Here is a 20,534-nt window from a genome sequence, read left to right on the forward strand (position 1 = left end):
GCTAGGGACATTTCCCCTAGTGCTTACCCCATTGCTAGGGACATTTTCCCCAGTGCTTACCACCGTAGCTAGGGACATTTTCCCCTGTGTTTATTCCCTGTTCCTAGGGACATTTCCTCCACTGTTTACCACAGTTGCGATGGAAAGTTACCCCAATGCTTACCCCCGTTGCTAAGGACATTCTTCCCACTGCTTCAATCCCATTGCTAGGGACATTTCCCCAGTGATTACCCCGTTACTATGGACTTTTCCCCACTGCTTACCACCCGTTGCTAGGGACATTTCACCCACTGTTTACCCCAGTTGCTAAAGACATTTCCCCAAAAGCTTACCCCCGTTGCTAGGGTCTTTTACCTTACTTCTTTCCCCTGTTACTAGGTACATTTCCCCCAGTTCTTACCACCGTTGCTAGGGGCATTTCCCCCCGTTCTTACCTTACACCGTTGCTAGGGACATTTCCCCCACTATTTACCCCAGTTCCTGGGACATTTCCCTAAGAGCTTACCCCCATTGCTAGGGACCTTTACCCCACTTCTTTCCCCCGTTTCTAGGTACATTTCCCCAGTTCTTACCACCTTTGCTAGGGACATTTCCCTCACTTCTTACCACCCGATGCAAGGGACAATTCCTGCACTGTTTACCACCATTCCTAGGGACATTTCTCCTACTGCTTACCCCCGTTGCTAGGGACATTTTGGACACTGCTTACACCAGTTCATAGGGATTTTTCCCCCACTACTTACCCCATTGATAGGGGCATTTGCCATACTAATTTTCCCCCGTTGCTAGGGGCACTAACTTCACTGTTTACCCCCGTTGAAAGGCACATTCCCCGACTCAATACACCCGGTTACTAGGGACATTTTCCCCACTGCTTACCCCCGTTGCTAAAGACATTTCCCAAGTGCTTACCCCCGTTGCTGGGGACATTTCTGGCACAGCTTACCCCAGTTACTAGAGACATTTCCTACACTCCTTACTCCCCTGCTAGGGACATTGCCGATTCTGATTACACACTTTCCTAGGAATATTTCCCACACTTCTTACCCCATTACTAGGGACATTTCCCCCACTTCTTACCCCATTACTAGGGAAATTCCCCCACTGCTTACCCTTGTTGCTAGGGACATTTCCCCTGTGTTTATTCCGCATTGCTAGGTATATTTCCTCCACTGTTTACCACCATTGCTATGGAAAGTTCCGCCACTGCTTACCCCCGTTGCTAGGGACATGTCCGACACTGCTTACCCCCGTTGCTAGAGACATGTCCGACACTGCTTACCCTCGTTGCTAGGGACATTCCCCCAGTAATTACCCCCGTTACTAGGGACTTTTCCCCCAGTGGTTACCACCGTTGCTAGGGACATTTCCCCAACTGCTTACCACCCGTTGCTAGGGACATTTCCCCAACTGCTTACCACCCGTTGCTAGGGACATTTCCCCAACTGCTTACCACCCGTTGCTAGGGACATTTCCCCAACTCCTTACCACCCGTTGCTAGGGACTTTTAGCCCACTTCTTTCCACTGTTCCTAGGGACATTTCCCACACTTCTTACCACCTGTTGCTAGGGACATTTCCCCCACTGTTTACCCCAGTTGCTGAGACTGTTTCCCTAAGAGTTTACCCCCGTTGCTAGGGTCCTTTACCCCACCTCTTTCCCCCGTTACTTGGTACATTTCCCCCAGTTATTACCACTGTTGCTAGGGACTTTTCCCCCATTTCTTACCACCCGTTGCTAAGGGCATTTCATATACTGTTTACCACAAGTGCTAGGGACATTTCCCCTACTGCTTACCCCAGTTGCTGGGGACATTTTGGACACTGTTTACACCAGTTCTTAGGGATTTTTCCCCCACTGCTTACCCCATTGCTAGGGACATTTTCCCTTCTACTTTCCTCCGTTGTTAGGGACATTTTTTTCACTGTTTACCCCCGTTGAGAGGCACATTCCCCCACTGAATACACCCGGTTGCTAGGGACATTTTCCCCACTGATAACCCCTGTTGCTAGGGACATTTCCCAAGTGCTTACCCCTGTTGCTAAGGACATTTCCCAAGTGCTTACCCCCGTTGCTTGGGACATTTCTTGCACTGCTTGCCCCGGTTACTAGAGACATTTCCTACACTCCTTACCCCCCTGCTAGGGACATTTCCGATTCTGCTTACCCCATTACTTCGAACAGTTCCCACACTTCTTACCCCATTGCTAGGGACATTTCCCCCACTGCTTACCACACGTTGCTAGGGACCTTTCCCCCTGCTTACCACCACTGTTTCTAGAGACATTTCCCAACCTGTTTACCCCGTTGCTAGAAAATTAACCCCACTGCTTACCCCCGCTTCTAGGGACATTTCGGACACTGCTTACCTCATTTGCTTGGGACATATCCGACACTGCTTACCCCAGTTGCTAGGGACATTTCCCCCAGAGCTTACCCCATTGCTAGGGACATTTCCCCCAGTGCTTATCACCCGTTGCTAGGGACATTTCCCCCACTGTTCACCACAGTTGCTAAGGACATTTCTCTAAGAGCTTACCCCTGTTGCTTGGGAACTTTACCCCACTTCTTTCCACGTTACTAGGTACATTTCCTCTAGTTCTTACCACCGTTGCTAGGGGCATTTTCTACACTGTTTACCACCATTGCTAAAGAAATTTCCCCCACTGCTTACCTCAGTTTCTAGAGGCATTTCCTACACTGCTTACCCCACATTCCTAGGAACATTTCCCACACTTCTTACCCCGTTGCTAGGGAAATTAACCCCACTGCTTACCCCGTTGCGAAGGACATTTTCCCCACTGCTTTCCCCCGTTGCTAGGAACATTTCGGACACTGCTTACCCCATTGTTAGGGACATTTCCCCCAGTGCTTACCACCATAGCTGGGGACATTTCCTCCACTTCTTACCACCCGTTGCTCGGGACATTTTCACTGTGTTTATTCCTTGTTGCTAGGGACATTTCCTCCACTATTTACCACCGTTGCTAGGGAAAGTTTCCCCACTGCTTACCCTCGTTGCTAGGGACATTTCCGACACTCCTTACCCCCGTCGCTAGGGACATTTCCCCAATTGCTTCCCTCCCATTGCTAGGGACATTTCCCCCAGTGGTTACCCCCGTTGCTAGGGAAATTTCCCCCACTGCTTACCACCCATTGCTAGGGACATTTCCCCCACTGTTTACCCCAGTTGCTAAGGACATTTCCCCAAGAGCTTACCCCCCGTTCCTAGGGACCTTTACCCCACTTCTTTCCGTTACTAGGTACATTTCCCCAGTTCTTACCACCGTTGCTAGGGACATTTTCCCCACTGCTTACCAGCATTGCTAGGGACATTACCCCTACTGCTTACCCCCTTTAGTAGGGACATTTTGGACACTGCTTACACCAGTTCTTAGGGATTTTTCCCCCACTGCTTACCCCATTGCTATAGACATTTTCCCTACTACTTTCCTCCCGTTGCTAGGAACATTTCCTTCACTGTTTACCCCCGTTGAGAGACAAATACACTCGACTGAATACACCCGGTTGCTAGGGACATTTTCCCCACTGCTTACCCCCATTGCTAAGGACATTTCCCAAGTGCTTACCCCCGTTGCTGGAGATATTTCTTGCACTGCTTACCCCGGTTACTAGAGACATTTCCTACACTCCTTACCCCCCTGCTAGGGACATTTCCGATTCTGCTTACCCCCGTTGCTAAGGACATTTCCCAAGGTCTTACCAACGTTGCTGGAGAAATTGGTTGCACTGCTTACCCCGGTTACTAGAGGCATTTCCTACACTCATTACCCCCCTGCTAGGAACATTTCCCACACTTCTTATCCCGTTGCTACGGACATTTCCCTTACTGTTTACCCTTGTTGTTAGGGACATTTCCGACGATTCTTACACCCGTTGTTAGGGTCATTTTCCCTGTGTTTATTCCTTGTTACTAAGGACATGTCCCTAAGAGCTTACCCCCATTGCTAGGGACATTTTCCCCACTGTTTACCCCAGTTGCTAAGTACATTTCCCCAAGAGCTTACCCCGTTGCTAGGAACCTTTACCCCACTTCTTTCCCCGTTACTATGTACATTTCCTCCAGTTCTTACCACTGTTGCTAGGGACATTTCCATCACCCGTTGCTAGAGACATTTCCTACACTGTTTACCACCCGTTGCTAGGGACATTTCATCCACTGTTTACCCCAGTTGCCAAGGACATTTTCCCAAGAGCTTACCCCCATTGCTAGGTACATTTCCCCCAGTTCTTACCACCATTGCTAGGGACATTTCCCCCACTGCTTACCCCCTTTAGTAGGGACATTTTGGACACTGCTTACACCAGTTCTTAGGGATTTTTCCCCCACTGCTTACCCCATTGCTATGGACATTTTCCCTACTACTTTCCTCCCGTTGCTAGGAACATTTCCTTCACTGTTTACCCCCGTTGAGAGACGTATTCCTCGACTGAATACACCCGGTTGCTAGGGACATTTTCCCCACTGCTTACCCCATTGCTAGGGACATTTTCCCCACTGCTTACCCCATTGCTAGGGACATTTTCCCCACTGCTTACCCCCATTGCTAGGGACATTTCCCAAGTGCTTACCCCCGTTGCTGGGGATATTTCTTGCACTGCTTACCCCGGTTACTAGAGACATTTCCTACACTCCTTACCCCCCTGCTAGGGACATTTCCGATTCTGCTTACTCCCATTACTAGGAACATTTCCCACACTTCTTACCCTGTTGCTAAGGAGAATTCACTTACTGTTTACCCTTGTTGTTAGGGACTTTTCCAACACTTCTTACACCCGTTGTTAAGGGCATTTCCCCCACTGTTTATCCCCGTTAAAGGGACATTTCCCATACTGAATATACCACGTTACTAGGGAAATATCCTCCACTGCTTACTTCACGTTGCTAGGGACATTTACTTCAATGCTTACCCCTGATTTTAGGGAGATTTCCCACATTGCTTACTTCCGATGTCAGGAAAATTTCCCCGACTGATTACCTCCGTTGCTAGGGACATTTCGGACACTGCTTACCCCGTTAATAGAAACATTTCCGACACTGCTTACACCGCGTTGCTGGGGAAATTTCGGCCAATGCTTGCCCCGGTTGTTCGAGACATTTCCCCACTTCTTACCACCATTGCTAAAGAAATTTCCCCCTATACCCTCACCCGTTGCTTGGGATATTTCCCCCACTACTAACCACCCGTTGTTAGGGACACTTCCACCATTGCTCACCCACGTTCCAAGATTCATTTTTCCCACTGCTTACTCCTGTTGCTAGGAACATTTCCTTTACTGCTTACCCCCGTTACTCGGGTCTATTCACACATTATTTACCTCCTTGCTAGGGACATTTCCCCCACTTCTTAACCCCGTTGCTAGGGACATTTCGGACACTGCTTATACCTGTTGCTAGGGTCATTTCTCCCACTGCTTACTCCTGCCTTGGGACATTTACCTTACTGTTTACCTCTGTTGCTGGGAATTTCTTCCTACTTGCACCTACTTGCACCTGTTAATGGGGACATTTCCCCACTGCTAACCACCCGTTGCTAAGGACATTTCCACCACTGGTTACCTTCCTTGCTAGGGATATTTCGGACACTGCGTACCGCCGTTCCTAGGGAAATTTCCCCCACTCCTTACCACCGTTGCTAAAAACATTTCCCCCATTGCTTACCACCGTTGCTAGGGACAATTCGGACACTGCTTAACCTCGTTTTTAAGGAAATTTCCCCACTCGTGTTAATATAACACTTTGTACAAAGAACAAGAAACAATCATATTTATCTAACACTTGTTTCAAAGAACAAGAAACACTCATGTTAATATAACAATTGTTACAAAGAACAAGAGAGAAAGATGTTAATATAACACTTGTTAAAAGAACAAGAGTCACTCATGGTAAAATAACACTTCTTGCAAAGAACAAAAGACACTCGTGTTAATGTAACACTTGTTAAAAAGAACAACAAGTATATATAAAACTTGTTACAAAGAACGAGACACACATGTTAATGTAACACTTACTACAAAGAACGAGACACACTTGTTAATGTAACACTTGTTACAAAGAATACGACACATTCGTGTTAATGTAACACTTGTTACAAAGAACAAGAGACACTCGTGTTAATGTAACACTTGTTACAAAGAACAAGAGACACTCGTGTTAATGTGACACTTTTTACAAAGAAGAAAACTCGTGATAATATAACACTTATTACAAAGAACAAGAAACACTAATATTAATATAACACTTGTTTCAAAGAACAAGAGACACTCATGTTAATATAACAATTGTTACAAAGAACAAGAGGACTCGAATTTATATAACACTTGTTAGAAAGAAAATGAGAAACTTGTTAATCCAACACTTGTTACAAAGAACAAGAGAACTTGTGTTAATGTAACACTTATTACAAAGAACAAGAGATCTCGTGTTAATGTAACACTTGTTACAAGAACATGAAAATATAACACTTGTTACAAAGAACGTGTTACAAACAACAGGAACACTTGTTACGTTAAAAAGAACAAAGGAAAATCTCGTGTTAATGTAACAAAGTAAAAGAGACATAATGTTAATATAACACTTTTACAAATTATAAGAGAACTCGTGTTGATGTAAAGAAAGAGACACTCATGTTAATATAACACTTGTTACAAAGAACAAGAGAACTCATGTCAATATACCACTTGTTACCAAGAACAAGAAACACTCATGTTAATGTGACATTTTATCAAGAACATGAGACACTCATGTTAAAGTAACACTTATTACAAAAAAGATAACTCGTGTTAATATAACACTTGCCACAAAGAACAAAAGACAATGTTAATATAACACTTTTACAAATAACAAGAAAACTCGTGTTAATGTAACACTTGTTAAAAGGAACGAGAGACAATCGTGTTAATTTAACACTTGTTAGAAAGAACAATACACTCATGTTCATGTAACTTGTTACAAAGAACAATAGACACTGACGTCAATATAACACTGTCTACAAAGAACAGGAGAATTCGTGTTAATATAACACTTATTACAAAGAACAAAAGACACTCATGTTAATGTATCAATTTTTACAAAAAACACGAGACACTCATGTTAATGTAACACTTGTTACAAAGAAGAAGAGACAATCGTCTTTATGTGACACATGTTAAAAAGAACAAGAGAACTCATGTCAATATACCACTTTTTACCATGAACAAGAAACACTCATGTTAATGTGACACTTCTTCTCAAGAACATGAGACACTCATGTTAAAGTAACACTTATTACAAAGAAGAGAACTCGTGTTAATATAACACTTTCTACAAAGAGCAAGAGACACTCATGTTAATGTAATACTTGTTCCAAAGAACAAGACAACTCGTGTTAATGTTACACTTGTTACAAAGAACAAGAGACAGTTATGTTTATATAACAATTGTTACAAAGAACATGAAATATTCGTCAATGTAACACTTGTTACAAGGAACAAGAGGACTCCAATTTATATAAAACTTGCTAGAAAGAACAAGAGAAACTTGTTAATGTGACACTTGTTACAAAGAACAAGAAACAATCAAATTAATATAACACTTGTTTCAAAGAACAAGAGACACTCATTTTAATATAACAATTGTTACAAAGAACAAGAGAAAGATGTTAACATGAAACTTGTTACAAAGAACAAGAAACACTCGTCAATGTAACACTTGTTACAAAGAACAAGAGGACTCCAATTTATATAAAACTTGCTAGAAAGAACAAGAGAAACTTGTTAATGTAACACTTGTTACAAAGAACAAGAGACACTCCTGTTAATGTGACACTTGTTACAAAGAATAAGAAACAATCAAATTAATATAACACTTCTTTCAAAGAATAAGAGACACTCATGTTAATATAACAATTGTTACAAAGAACAAGAGAAAGATGTTAATATGAAACTTGTTACAAAGAACAAGAGGACTCCAATTTATATAAAACTTGCCAGAAAGAACAAGAGAAACTTGTTAATGTAACACTTGTTACAAAGAACAAGAAAACTTGTGTTAATGTAACACTTAATACAAAGAACAAGAAACAATCATATTAATATAACACTTGTTTCAAAGAACAAGAGGCACTCATGTTAATATAATAATTGTTACAAAGAACAAGAGAGAAAGATGTTCATATAACACTTGTTCCAAAGATCAAGAAACACTCATGTGAAGGTAACACTTGTTACAAAGAACAAGAGACACTCATTTTAATGTAACACTTATTACAAAGAAGAAGAAACAATCATATTAATATAACACTTGTTTCAAACAACAAAAGACACTCATATTAACATGACACTTGCCACAAAGAACAATATAAAACTTTTACAAATTACAAGAAAACTCGTGTTAATGTAACACTTGTTAAAAAGAACGAGAGACAATCGTGTTAAGTTAACACTTGTTACAAAGAACAAGAGAATTCGTGTTTATCTAGCACTTGTTAGAACGAACTAGAGAAACTCATGTTAATGTAACACTTCTTACAAAGAAAAAGAAACAATCATATCAATTTAACACTTATTACAAACAACAAGAGACACTCACCTTTATGTAACACTTGTTGCAAAGAACAAAAAACAGTCATGTTAATCTAACACTTGTTTCAAAGAACAAGAGAAATCTTGTTATTATAACACTTGTTACAAAGAAACAAGAAAGAATCATGTTAATCTAACACATGTTTCAAAGAACAAGAGACACTGATGTCAATATAACAAGTGTTACATTAACATGGGAGTCTCTTGTACATTGTAACAAGTGTTAGATAAACACGAGTTCTCTTGTTCTTTGTAACAAGTGTTACATTAACACAAGTTCTCATGTTCTTTGTAAGAAGTGTTATAATAATAAGTTTCTCTTCTTCTTTCTAACTAGTGTTGTATAAATTCGAGTCCTCTTGCTCTTTGTAACAAGTGTCATATTAACATATATTAACATATAAGTTAATGTAACACTTATTACAAAAAACATGAGAATTCGTGTTAATATAACATTTGTTTCATAAGAACAAGATACTCATGTCAATGTAACACTTTTTACAAAGAACAAGAAAACTCGTGTTTATATTACACTTGTTACAAAGAAGAAACTCGTGTTTATATTACTTGTTTCAACAAAAGACAAACACGTTATTAAAACACTTGTTACAAGAACAAGAAACCTCGTGATTATGTAACACTTGTTACAAAGAACAAGAGACACTCATGTTATGTAACACTTGTTACAAAGAACAAGAAACACTCAAGAACAAAGAAATTTGTAACATTTGTTACAAAAAACAAAAAAATTCGTGTTTATATAACACTTGTTACAAAGAACAAGAGAAACTTGTGTTAATATAATACTTGTTACAAAGAACAAGAGAATTCGTGTTAATGTAACCCTTGTTATAAAGAACATGAAACACTCATATTAATGTAACACTTGTTATATTGACATCAGTGTCTCTTGTTCTTTGTAAGAAGTGTTACATTAACATGAATGTCTCTTCTTCTTTGTAACAAGTGTTATATTAAAACGATTTCTCTTGTTCTTTGCAATAAGTGTTAAACTAAGATGAGTGTCACTTGTTCCTTGTAACAAGTGTTATATTAACACGACTTCTCTTTTTCCATTGTAACAAGTGTAACATTAACATCAGTCTCTTTCTGTGTAACAAGTGTTAAATTATCACGAGTGTGTCTTGTTCTTTGCAACAAGTGTCACATTAACACGAGTGTCTTCTGCTTATTGTACCAAGTTTTGTATTAATGAGTTTTCTTGTTTTTTTAACAAGTATTACATTAACACGAGTTCTCTTGTTCTTTGTAACAAGTGTTAAATTAACATGAATGTCTCTTGTTCTTTGTAACAAGTGTTATAATATCAAGATTTCTCTTGTTCTTTGAAACAAGTGTTAGATTAACACGACTGTTTTTTGTTCTTTGCAACAAGTGTTACATTAAGATGAGTGTCTCTTGATCTTTGTAACAAGTGTTATATTAAAACGATTTCTCTTGTTCTTTGTAAGAAGTGTTATATTAACATCAGTGTCTCTTTCTGTGTAACAAGTGTTAAATTATCACGAGTGTGTCTTGTTCTTTCTAACAAGTGTCACATTAACACGAGTGTCTCCTGCTTATTGTACCAAGTTTTGTATTAATGAGTTTTCTTGTTCTTTGTAACAAGTATTACATTAACACGAGTTCTCTTGTTCTTTGTAACAAGTGTTACATTTACATGAATGTCTCTTGTTCTTTGTAACATGTGTTATATTAAAACTAGTTCTCTTGTTCTTTGTAACAAGTGTTACATTAACATGAGAGTCTCTTGTACATTGTAACAAGTGTTAGATAAACACAAGTTCTCACGTTCTTTGTAACAAGTGTTATATTAACAAGTTTCTCTTCTTCTTTCTAACTAGTGTTGTATAAATTCGAGTCCTCTTGCTCTTTGTAACAAGTGTCATATTAACATATATTAACATAAGTTAATGTAACACTTATTACAAAAAACATGAGAATTCGTGTTAATATAACACTTGTTTCATAAAACAAGATACTCATGTCAATGTAACACTTATTACAAAAAACATGAGAATTCGTGTTAATATAACACTTGTTTCATAAAACATGATACTCATGTCAATGTAACACTTTTTACAAAGAAGAAGAGGTCGTGCAATATAACACTTGTTATAAAGAACAAGAAAACTCGTGTTCATATTACACATGCTACAAAAAACATTCGTGTTAAAAAAACTTGTTTCAATAAAAAACAAACACGTTATTATAACACTTTTTACAAAGAACAAGAAAACTCGTGTCAATATAACTCTTGTTACAAACAACAAGAGACATGTTAATGTAACACTTGTTACAAAAAAAGACACTCGTGTAAATGCAACACTTGTTACAAAGTACAAGACACTGATGTCAATATGACATTTATTACACAGAACAAGAGACACTCGTGTTAATATAACATTTGTTACAAAGAACAAGAGAACTCGTGTTAATATAACACTTGTAACAAAAAACAAGACACTCATGTTTATGTAACATATGTTACAAAGAACAAGAGACACTCATGTTAATATATCACTTGTTACAAAGAACAAGAAACAATCATATTAATTTAACAATTGTTACAAAGAACAAGAGATATGTTAATATAACACTTGTTACGAAGAACAAGAGATATGTTAATATAACACTTGTTACGAAGAACCAGAGATATGTTAATATAACACTTGTTACGAAGAACAAGAGACACTCGTGTTAATGAAACACTTGTTACAAAGAATATGAAACACTTACGTTAATAAAGCACTTGTTACAAAGAACAAGAGAACTCGTGTTTATGTAACCCTTGTTACAAAGAACATGAGACACTCATATTAATGTAACATTTGTTATATTGACATCAGTGTCTCTTGTTCTTTGAAACATGTGTTAGATTAACATCATTGTTTCTTGTTCTTTGTAACAAGTGTTACATTAACATGAATGTATCTTGTTCTTTGTAACAAGTGTTATATTAAAACGATTTCTCTTGTTCTTTGCAATAAGTATTAAACTAAGATTAGTGTCTCTTGTTCTTTGAAACATGTGTTAGATTAACATCATTGTTTCTTGTTCTTTGTAACAAGTGTTACATTAACATGAATGTATCTTGTTCTTTGTAACAAGTGTTATATTAAAACGATTTCTCTTGTTCTTTGCAATAAGTATTAAATTAAGATTAGTGTCTCTTGTTCTTTGTAACAAGTGTTATATTAACACGACTTCTCTTTTTTCTTTGTAACAAGTGTAACATTAACATCAGTGTCTCATTCTGTGTAACAAGTGTTAAATTATCACGAGTGTGTCTTGTTCTTTGTAATAAGTGTCACATTAACACGAGTGTCTCCTGCTTATTGTACCAAGTTTTGTATTAATGAGTTTTATTGTTCTTTGTAACAAGTATTACATTAACACGACTTCTTGTTCTTTGTAACAAGTGTTACATTACAATGAGTATCTCTAGTTCTTTGTAACAAGTGTTAAATAAACACGAATTCTCTTGTTCTTTGTAAAAAGTGTTATAATAACAAGATTTCTTTTGTTCATTGAAACAAGTGTTAGATCAACATCACTTTTTCTTCTTTGCAACAAGTGTTATATTAAAACGATTTCTCTTGTTCTTTGCAATAAGTGTTAAACTAAGATGAGTGTCTCTTGTTCTTTGTAACAAGTCTTATTTAACACGACTTCTCTTTTTTCTTTGTAACAAATGTAACATTAACATGAGTGTCTCTTTCTGTGTAACAAGTGTTAAATTATCACGAGTGTGTCTTGTTCTTTGTAACAAGTGTTACATAAACACGAGTTCTCTTCTTCTTTGTGACAAGTAACATGTTAATATAACACTTGTTACCAAGAACAAGAGACGCTCATGTTTATGTAACACTTCTTATCAAGAACAAAATACACTCATGTTAATGTAACACTTGTAATAAAAAACAAGAGACACTCATGTTTATGTAACACATGTTACGAAGAACAAGAGACACCCGTGTTTATGTAACACTTTTACAAAGAACAGAACTCGTGTTAATGAAACACTTGTTAAAAAAACAACAGACACTCGTGTTAATTTAACACTTGTTACAAAGAAAAAGAAACAATCATATTAATATAACAATTGTTACAAAGAATATGAAACACGTTAATAAAGCACTTGTTATAAAGAAGAAGAGAACTCGTGTTTATGTAACACTAGTTACAAAAAACAAGAGACACTCATCTTTATGTAACACACGTTATAAAGAACAAGAGATATGGTAATATGACACTTGTTACGAAGAACAAGAGACACTCGTGTTAATGTAACACTTGTTAAAAAGAACAAGATACCTCATGTTAATGTAACACTTGTTACAAAGAACAAGAAACAATCATGTTAATATATCACTTGTTACAAAGAAGAAACATTTATGTTAATATAACACTTGTTTCAAAGAACAAGAGACACTCGTGTTAATATAACATTTGTTACGAAGAACAAGAGACACTCATGTTTATGTAACACATGTTACGAAGAACAAGAGACTCTCATTTTTATGTAACACTTTTACAAGGAACAGAACTCGTGTTAATGAAACACTTGTTAAAAAGAACAATAGACACACGTGTAAATTTGACACTTGTTACAAAGAACAAGAAACACTTACGTTAATAAAGCATTTGTTACAAAGAACGTGAGACACTCATATTAATGTAACACTTATTATATTCACATCAGTGTCTCTTGTTCTTTGAAACAAATGTTATAATAACAAGATTTCTCTTGTTCTTTGAAACAAGTGTTAGATTAACACGACTTCTCTTTTTTCTTTGTAACAAGTGTGACATTAACATCAGTGTCTCTTTCTGTGTAACAAGTGTTAAATTATCACGTGTGTCTTGTTCTTTGTAACAAGTATTAAATTATCACGAGTGTTTTGTTCTTTGTAACAAGTGTCACATTAACACGAGTGTCTCCTGCTTATTGTACCAAGTTTTGTATTAATGAGTTTTATTGTTCTTTGTAAGAAGTATTACATTAACACGAGTTTTCTTGTTCTTTGTAACAAGTGTTACATTAACACGAGCGTCTTTGTCTTTTGTAACAAGTGTTATATTAACATGAATGTCTTGTTCTTTATTACAAGTGCTCTGTTAACACGAGTTCTCTTGTTCTTTGTAGTAAGTGTTATATTAACTGGAGTTCTCTTGTTCTTTGTAGCAAATGTTATATTAACTGGAGTTCTCTTGTTCTTTGCAGTAAGTGTAAAATTAACATGAGTGTCTCTTGTTCTTTGTAACAAGTGTTACATAAACGTGTCTTTTGTTCTTTGTAACAAGTGTTAAATTAACATTAGTGTCGTGTTCTTTGTAACAAGTGTTATATTAACATGTTACTTGTTACAATGAACAAGAGAACTCGTGTTTATTTAACACTTGTTACAAAGAACAAGAGAACTCGTGTTAATATAACACTTGTTACAAAGAACACAACACTCATGTTAATGTAACACTTGTTACAAAGAACAAAAGACACTCATGATAATTTTACACTTATTGCAAAGAACAAGAGACACTCATGGTAATTTTACACTTATTGCAAAGAACAAGAGACACTCATGGTAATTTTACACTTATTGCAAAGAACAAGAGACACTCAAGTTAATGTAACACTTATTACAATGAACAAGAGACACTCGTCTTAATGTAACACTTGTTAAAAAGAACAAGATACCTCATGTGAATATAACATTTGTTACCAAGAACAAGAGACAATCATGTTAATATAACACTTGTTTCAAAGAACGAGAGAACTCGTGTTAATATAAACATGTTACAAAGAGCAAGAGATATGTTAATATAACACTTGTTAGAGAAAACAAGAAACAATGATGTTAATATAACACTTGTTTCAAAGAATAAGAGACACTCATGATAATGTAACACTTGTTACAAAGAACAAGAAAAAATCATGTATATATATCACTTGTTACAAAGAACAAGAAACAATCATGTTAATGTAACACTTGTTAAAAAGAACAAGATACCTCATATTAATGTAACACTTCTTATCAAGAACAAAAGACACTCATGTTAATGTAACACTTCTTATCAAGAACAAAAGACACTCATGTTAATGTAACACTTATTACAAAGAGCAAGAGACACTCATGTTAATGTAACACTTATTACAAAGAGCAAGAGACACTCATGTTAATGTAATACTTGTTACAAAGAACAAGAGAACTCGTGTTTATATTACACTTGTTACAAAGAACATGAGACACTCATATTAATGTAACACTTGTTAGAAAAAACAAGAAACAATGATGTTAATATAACACTTGTTTCAAAGAATAAGAGAACTCATGCTAATATAAGACTTGTTACAAAGAAGAAAACACATGTTTATGTAACACATGTTACAAAGAACAAGAGATATGTTATTATGACACTTGTTACGAAGAACAAGAGACACTCGTGTTAATGAAACACCTGTTAAAAAGAACAATAGACACACGTGTAAATTTAACACTTATTACAAAGAACAAGAATCACTTACGTTAATAAAGCACTTGTTACAAAGAACAAGAGAACTCGTGTTTACAAAACCCTTGTTACAAAGAACATGAGACACTCATATTAATGTAACATTTGTTATATTGACATCAGTGTCTCTTGTTCTTTAAAAGATGTGTTAGATTAACATGACTGTTTTTTGTTCTTTGCAACAAGTGTTATATTATCACGAGTGTGTCTTGTTCTTTGTAACAAGTGTTATAATAACAAGATTTCTCTTGTTCTTTGAAACAAGTGTTATATTAAAACGATTTATCTTGTTCTTTGCAATAAGTATTAAACTAAGATTAGTGTCTCTTGTTCTTTGTAACAAGTGTCACATTAACACGAGTGTCTCCTGCTTATTGTACCAAATTTTGTATTAATGAGTTTTCTTGTTCTTTGTAACAAGTATTACATTAACACGAGTTCTGTCGTTCTTTGTAACAAATGTTATACTAACATGATTGTCTCTTTTTTTGTAGCAACTGTTATATTAACACGACTTCTTGTTCTTTGTAACAAGTGTTACATTACAATGAGTATCTCTAGTTCTTTGTAACAAGTGTTACATTCACATGAGAGTCTCTTGTACATTGTAACAAGTGTTAGATAAACACGAATTCTCTTGTTCTTTGTAAAAAGTGTTGTAATAACAAGATTTCTCTTGTTCTTTGAAACAAGTGTTAGATTAACATCACTTTTTTTTTTTTGCAACAAGTGTTATATTAAAACGATTTCTCTTGTTTTTTGCAATAAGTGTTAAACTAAGATGAGTGTCTCTTGTTCTTTGTAACAAGTGTTATTTAACACGACTTCTGTTTTTTCTTTGTAACAAGTGTAACATTAACATGAGTGTCTCTTTCTGTGTAACAAGTGTTAAATTATCACGAGTGTGTCTTGTTCTTTGTAACAAGTGTCACATTAAGACGAGTATCTTTTGCTTATTGTACCAAGCTTTGTATTAATGAGTTTTCTTGTTCTCTGTAGCAAGTATTACATTAACACGAGTTCTCTTGTTCCTTGTAACAAATGTTATATTATCATGATTGTCTCTTGTTTTTTATAGCAACTGTTATATTAACACGAGTTCTCTTCTTCTTTGTGACAAGTAACATGTTAATATAACACTTGTTACCAAGAACAAGAGACGCTCATGTTTATGTAACACTTCTTATCAAGAACAAAATACACTCATGTTAATGTAACACTTACTACAAAGAAGAGAACTCGTGTTAATATAACGCTTGTTACAAAGAACAAGAGACACTCATGTTAATGTAACACTTGTTAAAAAGAACAAGAAACAATCATGTTAATATATCACTTGTTACAAAGAACAAGAGACACTCATGTTAATGTTACACTTGTTAAAAAGAACAAGAAACAATCATGTTAATATATCACTTGTTACAAAGAACAAGAAACACTCACGTTATTATAACATTTGTTACATAGAACAAGAGAACTCGTGTTTATGTAACACTAGTTACAAAAACAAGAGACACTCGTGTTTATGTAACACACGTTATAAAGAACAAGAGATATGGTAATATGACACTTGTTACGAAGAACAAGAGATATGGTAATATGACACTTGTTATGAAGAACAAGAGACATTCGTGTTAATGTAACACTTGTTAAAAAGAACAAGATACCTCATGTCAATATAACACTTGTTACAAAGAACAAAAGACACTCATGTTAATGTAACACTTGTTACAAAGAACAAGAAACAATCATGTTAATATATCACTTGTTACAAAGAAGAAGAAACAATCATGTTAATATAACACTTGTTTCAAAGAACAAGAGACACTCGTGTTAATATAACATTTGTTACAAAGAACAAGAGACACTCATGTTTATGTGACACATGTTACGAAGAACAAGAGACACTCGTGTTAATGTAACACTTGTTAAAAAGAACAAGAGAACTCGTGATAATATAACACTTGTAACAAAAAACAAGAGACACTCATGTTTATGTAACACATGTTACGAAGAACAAGAGACACTCGTGTTAATGTAACACTTGTTAAAAAGAACAAGAGAACTCGTGATAATATAACACTTGTTACAAAGAACATGAGACACTCATATTAATGTAACACTTGTTAGAAAAAACAAGAAACAATGATGTTAATATAACACTTGTTTCAAAGAATAAGAGAACTCATGCTAATATAAAACTTGTTACAAAAAGAAGAGACAATCATCTTTATGTAACACATGTTACAAAGAACAAGAGACACTCATGTTAATGTAACACTTGTTACAAAGAACAAGAAACAATGATGTTAATATATCACTTGTTACAAAGAACAAGAAACAATCATGTTAATATAAGACTTGTTACAAAGAACAAGACAGCTTATGTTTATGTAACACATGTTACAAAGAACAAGAGATATGTTAATATAACACTTGTTTCAAAGAATAAGAGAACTCATGCTAATATAAAACTTGTTACAAAAAGAAGAGACAATCATCTTTATGTAACACATGTTACAAAGAACAAGAGACACTCATGTTATTGTAACACTTGTTACAAAGAACAAGAGACACTCATGTTAATGTAACACTTGTTACAAAGAACAAGAAACAATCATGTTAATGTAACACTTGTTACAAAGAACAAGAAACAATCATGTTAATATATCACTTGTTACAAAGAACAAGAAACAATCATGTTAATATAATACTTGTTACAAAGAACAAGACAACTTATGTTTATGTAACACATGTTACAAACAACAAGAGATATGTTAATATAACACTTGTTACAAAGAACAAGAGACACTCGTGTTAATGAAACACCTGTTAAAAAGAACAAGAGAACTCATGTCAATATAACACTTGTTACCAAGAACAAGAGACGCTCAAGTTAATGTAACAATTCTTATCAAGAACAAAAGACACTCATGTTAATGTAACACTTGTTACAAAGAACAAGAGACAATCATGTTAATATAACACTTGTTTCAAAGAAGGAGAGAACTCTTGTTAATATAAGCATGTTACAAAGAACAAGAGACACTCATGTTTATGTAACACTTGTTAGAAAAAACAAGAAGCAATGATGTTAATATAACACTTGTTACAAAAAGAAGAGACACTCATGAAAATGTGACACTTGTTACAAAGAACAAGAGAACTCGTTTTTATGTAACACTAGTGACAAAGAACAAGAGAACTCGTGTTTGTGTAACATTTGTTATAAAGAACAAGAGACAGTCATGTTAATGTGTCACTTGTCACAGAAAAAACAAGAGAATTCTTGTTAATATAACACTTATTCCTTGTTTGTTACAGTCCAATCGTTGTAGTTCTTCTGTTACATATTATAATTTATCTTGGACAAGTCTCTGATTTATTATGTTATGTGTGTTATACATTATGATTTCAAAAATATCCTGGACATTTTAATTTAGAACTTCAATAAATATTAATATGTATCAAATTTATGATACTTGCCAACAAGACATACACACAATTTTCTTTGTTAACACAAATATACATTTATATACAAAAAAAACAATACAATTTAAAATAATGATGATTACAAATAGTGAATACAAATAATTATTTGTATACGAAAATTTTACAAACTCACAAACAATATTCAGTTCTATGTGGTCTGGAACTGAATATTTTATTGACAGCCTTACTCTGCTTTATTTGTAAATATCAAATACATATAAATATATACATAGGTATAGATAATACATACTCTTTGTTTTATGGTTTTAAACTTTTGATTATCAGACAAGTCACTGCAGTCTCTTTGAGTAAATGCTGTACTTTTCTCATGTGAAGAAATAGAACCTATGATAGACACTTGAACTTCCTGAAATTGTCGTTAGGTCATCTGTAAATAAACTTAATATATTACCTAAAATGAAAAGAGAAAAAGTGCAAATTTCAATGTAAAAAAGAGACTGTTGGAAATAATAGCCAGTTATGAAGTTGTATAAACTATCTTGAGTTACACTTACAATTAAGATTTAATTAATCAATCAGTATAAATAGTTATTTTCAACTTTCAACTGATTAGATCTGATTTCCATACAGTACTTAATAATAAGATCTTTATTAGAGTGTAATCTAGGCTAATGCAGTGAGTTATGTGGAATCTTTAATAATATACTATGTTCAAGTAGAGCTGCATTAGTATCAGAACAATTGGATTCAGAAACTTAATAATAGAAAATTCTATGAGATATTTATATAATGAAGTAGTACAGAATCTCTTAGTAACTGAGTTCATGAAAGAAAAAGACTGGGTTCAAAATAACTACAAACAAACAATCCTTATTAATTCACTAACACAAACATTGCATGTGTATACTTGCCCAAGGAACAATAAACAGTCTCTTCTACAAAAATAAGTATCATCATTTTATTGAGCTTAAACTATCTACCAGGCTGTTTAAACTCAATATTTCTCACTTTACAGGCAACATCAGATTCATCAAGAGGCCCATTACACCATGAGCAGAATAGGTGTGAGCTCAATACAATGGTAAGGAGAAAGATAACTTAAACAACATCAAATTATCTACCTGTATATATATATGAACACACACACACACACACAGAACAAATAAATAATTCAAAAACATACTATGTCAAATACTGATTGAGGTGTTTAAGACTGTTAAGGGAAATTATAAACGTAACAGTTGTCTTAAACTAAGACAACTTTATTTTTCTAACAGGGTAGCTGACCTCTCAAAAGGATTGCTTTCAGATGTAGTACATGCAGTTAATCTGAGGAAGTTAAAGGGAAGACACATTACATATCTGAATAATAAGGGATGGCTTTGAGTGTTTTGTTATTATTTTAGGGTTTAGTACAGTGGATAGGACAGTCTCAACATACTGGCATATTCCTTGTTGTTTTAAATTACATGTATTTATTTGTACACACAATATTTTCTCTCTCCCTAATTCAGGCTTGTCTTCAAACTAGTAGATAATTTTAACTTTCAAAAAAGTAAAATTCAAAGTTGAACCATGGTTACACAGTGTGTTAAGTTTTTACCATTCTTGTGAACACTTATGACAAAGACAGCACAACCCTTAGACAAAGAACTCGATACACCATCCTAATTTTAAAAGTTCTCCATAAAAGAATTCAATATCATAATTTTATTAACACGCCTTACAACACAGAAATTTACCACCAAAGTACAGAACAACTATATAAACCCTATAATGAACACTTCAGAAACTTTTAACAAAGAAATGCAATAAAGAAAAACCCTTCCATAATAATTATACAAAATAAATTTTAACATAGCAGCAAATACAAATTTCAATCTCAATACAAAAATGATTTAAATAATATACATTTAATGTATAGTTACAATCAAAAATAATGTTTAAGAATAATACATAAA

General features: G+C 34.8%; 1 long non-coding RNA gene across 1 annotated transcript in view; it reads left to right on the forward strand.

Moving 5' to 3' along the window:
- The window catches only part of LOC143222577 (uncharacterized), a 42,956-nt gene extending 22,943 nt beyond the window's left edge, over positions 1 to 20,013 (forward strand). Inside the window, exons 5-6 of the long non-coding RNA XR_013012334.1 lie at positions 19,589 to 19,654; positions 19,851 to 20,013. This is a non-coding gene — a long non-coding RNA (uncharacterized LOC143222577). The remainder of the gene's footprint in view (positions 1 to 19,588; positions 19,655 to 19,850) is intronic.
- The last annotated feature ends 521 nt before the right edge of the window (positions 20,014 to 20,534 follow it).

This window comes from Tachypleus tridentatus, chromosome 8 (genome assembly GCF_004210375.1).
Source record: "Tachypleus tridentatus isolate NWPU-2018 chromosome 8, ASM421037v1, whole genome shotgun sequence".
NCBI classification, from domain to species: Eukaryota; Metazoa; Arthropoda; class Merostomata; order Xiphosura; family Limulidae; genus Tachypleus; species Tachypleus tridentatus.